Source organism: Zeus faber (genome assembly GCF_960531495.2).
Source record: "Zeus faber genome assembly, chromosome: 5".
In the NCBI taxonomy this organism is placed as follows: domain Eukaryota; kingdom Metazoa; phylum Chordata; class Actinopteri; order Zeiformes; family Zeidae; genus Zeus; species Zeus faber.
Genome location: NC_137192.1, coordinates 22,768,466 through 22,774,574, shown reverse-complemented (window position 1 = coordinate 22,774,574; position 6,109 = coordinate 22,768,466).

Below are 6,109 nucleotides of genomic sequence, written 5' to 3'. Positions count from 1 at the left end.
AGTGTGTATTTGATTAATGTGACGTGCTTATATCGGCATATGATTCTCACAGCGCTTTTCTTTTTCAAATATAATATATAAATGCTCTTCTTTGATTCCAATCCCTCAGACTGAATGAATCGCTGTGCTCACCATTCACTGTATCATCCCCCGCTTTTTTTACTTTCACGTACAAAGCGCTTCTCATTTTCTCGCTGCTGTATTTATTGAGTATAAGCTTTTCTTTGGGGGGGGCTCGGACACATTTTGCATTTTGTGCGTGGGATTTGCATTGATTCAGGGTTAGATGTTTGCACGTTTGTCCGTGATTCATCCGCCGCGCCGGTCGAAGTTTCCTTCCGCGTTCAAGGATATTTCTGTTTCTCACATGAAGATCACTAGCAACATACAGTATATCGGCGCGTTTATGGAGAGCTGCTTTAAAAAAAAAAAAAAAAGGATTACTTTTTTATTTATTTATTTTTTTTCACCGTTTCAGTATTAATGGGGTTATTGTACTGCCTCAAGGACCTTGATTCATGTTCATAAAGAAGTCAAATTAAATAAATATAAATGAATATAAATATATAAATATGTTCCTTGTAAGTGTTGGACTACGACGAAGAACCCATCCCTCTAATATACACTGTTCCATGTGTGTTTTGATGACGATAATTTATAAATGTGGTGTGCAATAAGCTGTCAGACATTGAAACTTTAACCCTTTTTTTAAATTATATATTGTTGTATTATATTGTACATATAAAACACTCCTATTTTGCAAGCAAATGATTCACTTTGTACTGTTGTTATACATTAAATGCTCAGCTGATGGAAACAATGTGGTTACGGAGTCTTTGGTCTGGGACGATAAATGTTTGTTTTTTTTGTTGTTTTTTTTTCCAAATTAATTCAGAATGTCGGTGAACAAAACACCTTTTTAGCATTTATTATTCATGATGTGTCTGTATGAGATACGGTAGAGGTAGAGTAAAAGGTGGAGGCAAAAACTCTTTTTTTTTTTGTTTAATATTCCTCTCACGCCGCTTAAACGCTTTTTCTTTTTTGTGTGGTCCGTGTATCTCACCTCGGTTTTTTTTTTTTTATATTGAACCGATTAACCAAACAAGCATCCTATGACTCTCTATCTGTTGGAGTAATTTTTTTCGTTTAATACGTTTTACATCCGATGCATCTAATAGAGGGAGTCGTTTGTCCTCGCCATGTTTGAATGGTAATCACCTGGATTGGCTAATTGTGGGCTCTGTAGTGTGGGCTCTGAAGCCTCGCTGCCCGAGCCTGATATACGCACACCGGGATCCGGGGGATATCGCTTATCATTTGGCCTCTGCACTGAGAAATTGCCCGTTATTGATTTGGGTCACATGCATTTGCAACCCCATCTCTAAATCCCCCCGGACCAATGTGGTCCACCGCAGATGGAAGATAAGGAAAAAAAAAAAAAAAAAAAAAGGTTCAAAATTAGTTTGGCAGCAAATTGAGACATCCATCATTCGATAAAAAGTGACACCCTCTCTTGTAACATGATCGATTACACGAAATTAAAACAAATTGTGGCTCTTCAAAAGAGAGAGAGAGAGCTAATTCAAGGCCCCGGGAAATGACTGCGCTATTACAAGAGCCACTAAATCACCAGGGGAGAGGAAATGGTCTCTTATTCTAAATGAAATCGTTTCATTAGATTTATATCAGCGGGTGGGAAATCCGGGTAAATGCCACTCCGGGACTTTGAGCGCGCCCTGCGGGTTGGCGTCAACCCGGCGGCCGATGAGCGGAGCCAGATGGATCCGTGCACGGCCGGAGCAAAAACATGGAAACGTGGACCGTCTGAAACTGGAGTTCTCTGCCTCTCTTCATTGCATCGTGGCAATAACAACCCTTCCAGCGTGTCTGCTTTTTATGCACACAAACTGAGAGAAATCTAATTAAAGGGGAAAAAGGGGAGGCAAAACAAAATGGAGCCACAGATGTATATCATGGACAAATACTTATTATTAGATATTATATTATTATATTTTGAACAGAGTGCTGCAAGGTGAATGGAGAGTGACCTGCTGTGACATATTTGGTGTGGCATGTAAGAAGAAGCATATAGGGGGTTCCTGAATACTTCCTGAATACTTACTCCTGAAGCAGTGATACATAATTCATATTAAACCCTCTGGGCTGCAGGCAAGTGGAGAGGAGTGTGTGCATGTGTGTGTGTGTGTGTGTGTGTGTGTGTGTGTGTGTGTGTGTGTGTGTGTGTGTGGAAGTTGGGGGGGGGTTCTTACTTCATACCTGTGAGATCCGTATGGGGGTGTCATCACTGCGTGGAAGGGTCCATGACTCTCCGCTCCGGTCCTCGCTCTTTGTTTGACAGCCAGGCTGCACTACTGACCCTCGCTCCCGCACCCACGCACGCACGCACACACACACACACACACGCACATGCACACGCACACGCACACATACACACACACACACACACACACACACACACACACACACACACACACACACAAACTAAGATCATTAGGACTCAATCCTGCTCTGCTGACAGCTGAGAGAGCCACAGGGTCTCCGGCTTGAGAGGCTGAGTGGTTGAAAGGTACCAGACATTTTTATTCTGGTCCCACTGGTCTATAATTCAGAATCCAAAATCGAATTATTTGTGATATCCGCAGTTGTCATTCTATTCCATCTCATTGAGCTGTGATTGATGAGAATATGACTGTGTGCGCATTAGAAAAAAGGTAGGCCTCTGCTAGCCTTAAGTTTGGTTCAATGGCTTGAGTGGAAGGTATAATGGATCCAACAGCATTCTGTTACTTTGGACTGTCAAACTCATCTTCCGCCGGAAGCAAACCTGACATTACCCCAAGATTTCAGGAATTGATGAATAATTCAGTCTCTGGATTTGAGATTCACTGTGTGTGTGTGTGTGTGTGTGTGTGTGTGTGTGTGTGTGTGTGTGTGTGTGTGTATGTGTGTGTGTGTGTGTGTGTGTGTGTGTGCGTGCGTGCGCGTTTGTATTAAGAGTTAAGAAGCACTACCTCTGCAGAATTTCATCTCATGTGACAAAGATATCGAATTGATCATCATCATCATAATCATAATCATCATCATTATCGTAATCAACACCGAATCAAAAAACATTCCACATATAGAGTATAAAGTATATTCAGGATACTGTAAATTTGTTTCGATTAAAATATCACAACCAAACCTCATGCATTTGAGGTTTGATGAAGTACTGTTTTCTTTAAATACTGTTTCAGATCTATATCAGTATATATGGAAAATGAGCTGAACTTGAAATGGATATGGCTTTCACAAAGGATCTACATGACTGAAGTTCTGCTCAGTTCCACTAGACTGCAGCACTGGGTAGAGATCTGTCACTCAGGGTCATGCACTTTTAATTAGAGTCTGTCTGTCTGGATGCCGGGCAATGCAACATGCTTCCAATAAAAGGGAGCTTACAGAATAAAAGAAAATACAATTCCTTTTGAGAAATTTAAAAAAATGCAATCCAATTACGAAGGTGTGTCTTTTGATGTATAGACTGGATCCCGAGGAGCCATGCAGCTCACTGGACCCCTGACTTATTTTCCAGATCAATGATGGTACTTTAATCTCCCGATTTGTCAAAATGCTTGACTTACATCGTTTTCTGACAGTGAGGTAAACCTTTATCAGGTGCTATCAAGCAGGCAGGTGAGGTTAGATGGCCGAAGGTCCAGAGACTAGAACAGCACTGTAGTGTGGCACAGAAGCACAGTGCATTGCACTGCTGCCTCACAGCAAGAAGGAACTGGGTTCATTTCCCGCCTGGGGCGCTGTTAGCACCGTCCTCTGGCGGGTTATCTCCCAAAAAGGGGCCTTTCTGTGTGGAGTTTGCACGTTCTCCCCATGCTCACATGGCCTGCGTGTTTGCATGAATGCATGTGTTGTAGTGGTAGTTGTAGTGTGCTGTAGTCTAGTGGCGCCATCTACTGGTCAAAGATGCATTTACAGCTCCTGCATCCCTGCTGGAATGACCCTGGTGTGGTTGAGTGTATGTATTAGGACAGAGTCAGTTTAGGTTTGGGGACCTAAATTGGGAAAATATAATTATAGAAATATAAAAAACAATATGTAAAGTGAATTATATAAATTATCTATTGTAATAAACTGTCGTGTAGATTGTGTGGAGTGCAGAATTAGGCCACATAAATATCTAAACAAAACATCTAAAACCTTGCAGATGAAAAGTACAAAGTGTAAAACAAAAATAGTATACATAGCTACATCTTTGGACCACATTCATGGAACCCAAGTTGTTCAATGCAGGGGTGAGGCAGTAGGGGCCAGTATGGGGTGAAGATGGTGCAAAACAAATATATGTTGAAACAATGTAAGCAGAAATGAACTTGATATTAGGGCAAGTAAAAATCAGATGTGGCTTATTCCAGGTTCAGAAAGTAGAAGGTTGTGTTTCCACGTTTTCGCTCCAGCTGTGCGCTAATCCAGCTGATTCCATTCATCCGTTGGATCTCTGGCTGGATGAACTGGTGGAATTGTACTTTCTGAACCAAGATTAAAAACCCAAAGTGTAAATGTATATCTTTGATCGGTACCTGGGTGCACATGCTCTGTGCGTAAACCACTGTTAAGACGCAAGGGAAAGAAGGATCGGTCCAAAAACAGATTTGTGATCCCGTTCTAAGCATTCTGTAAATCAAGAGGAGGAGAGTACAAAGAGTACAATTTAAAAAGCCTTTGATGATAAGTATAGATTTAAAGGGGCATTTAAAAAATCTGACTGTCCAGCTCCACCAGATGGAACGCCCGTCGAGATCTGTTTTTGAACCGAACGTCATTTTCCTTACATTTTCTTCCTATTGTTCTCTGAGCGCCTACTACTTATATTTTCCGCCACACACTTAGAACACCGCAGAGCAGCAGGTTGTGTCTCCTCCACTGGTCGTAACATGCATTTTGGCATCCATAAGAAATAGGGTTAGAAACAGGGAAGACAATGGGAAAGGCTTCTGGGGCAAATCTGCAAAGTTTACTCTCAAAGCTACGGAGCTAAGGTTAAGACATACTAAGGTCCCATAATATGAGACACAGAGGGGCAGCACAGAGGCCCATGGGCCGATACGGAAACCCTCCCTGGGATGCACATGGCAGAAAACCTTGTTTAGGAAAGGAGTAGAGGAAAGAGAATGGAGCTGTATTTATCACCTTCCTCCCTCCCTCTCTCCCTCTCTCTCTCTCTCTCTCTCCCTCTCTCTCTCGCTCTCCTTCTTCTGGGAAGGGGGCTGATACATGACTGTTTGCCTGAGGAGCTAACAGTCACCCAATGGCTCGGTTTGAAATTAAATCCCTCCCTCTTACAACTCTTCCCTCCCTTTCCTTCCCTTTGCTCTCTGCCTCCCAAAATCACTCCAAGGCGGCCTCCTATGTGTCCAATCAGAGCTTTTATGGGGTTTATGGTTCCCGCTTTTCAAAGCTCCATAAAATGTCCATTTGTGAGTGCGTGTGCGTGTGTGTGTGTGTGTGTGTGCGTGTGTGTGTGTCTGTGCGTGTGCGTGTGTTTGTGCATGTGTGTGGATGTGTGTGCGTGTGTGCATGTGTGCATGTGTGCGTGTGTGTGTGTGTGTGTGTATGTGCGTGCGTGTGTTTGTGTGTGTGTGTGCAGGCGTGCGTGCGCATTCGTTTATTAAAAAAGAAGATAAAGACAGAGACTTTTTCAGACGTTTAACAATTGCCCAGGCAACATTCAAACACATTTATGGCCAAGGTTATTTTTCTTTTGTTGTTCTTTTCTTCTCATTCTTGCGACCTGGGTCACCACGACGCCATGATTGAATTATCATCATCACTCCGGCCGACGGTGCCGAGAGACAAATTCCTCTTCCCATGAAAGGACACCGCATGAGCGGCGTCTTCGCAGTTTTACAGCTTCCTGCTCGGGGCTTTCGCTGGCGGCGCTGAAAATAACAACACTGGCGGTGACGCATCGTTAAGGTTCTGAAGATTTACATTTTTGCAGAAGGTCAAGACTAAAAAACAAAAACAAAGGAGCAAAGATGCCCCCTTGAGGGAATCATTCTGAACTCTTGGCCTGGAACCATTTCAG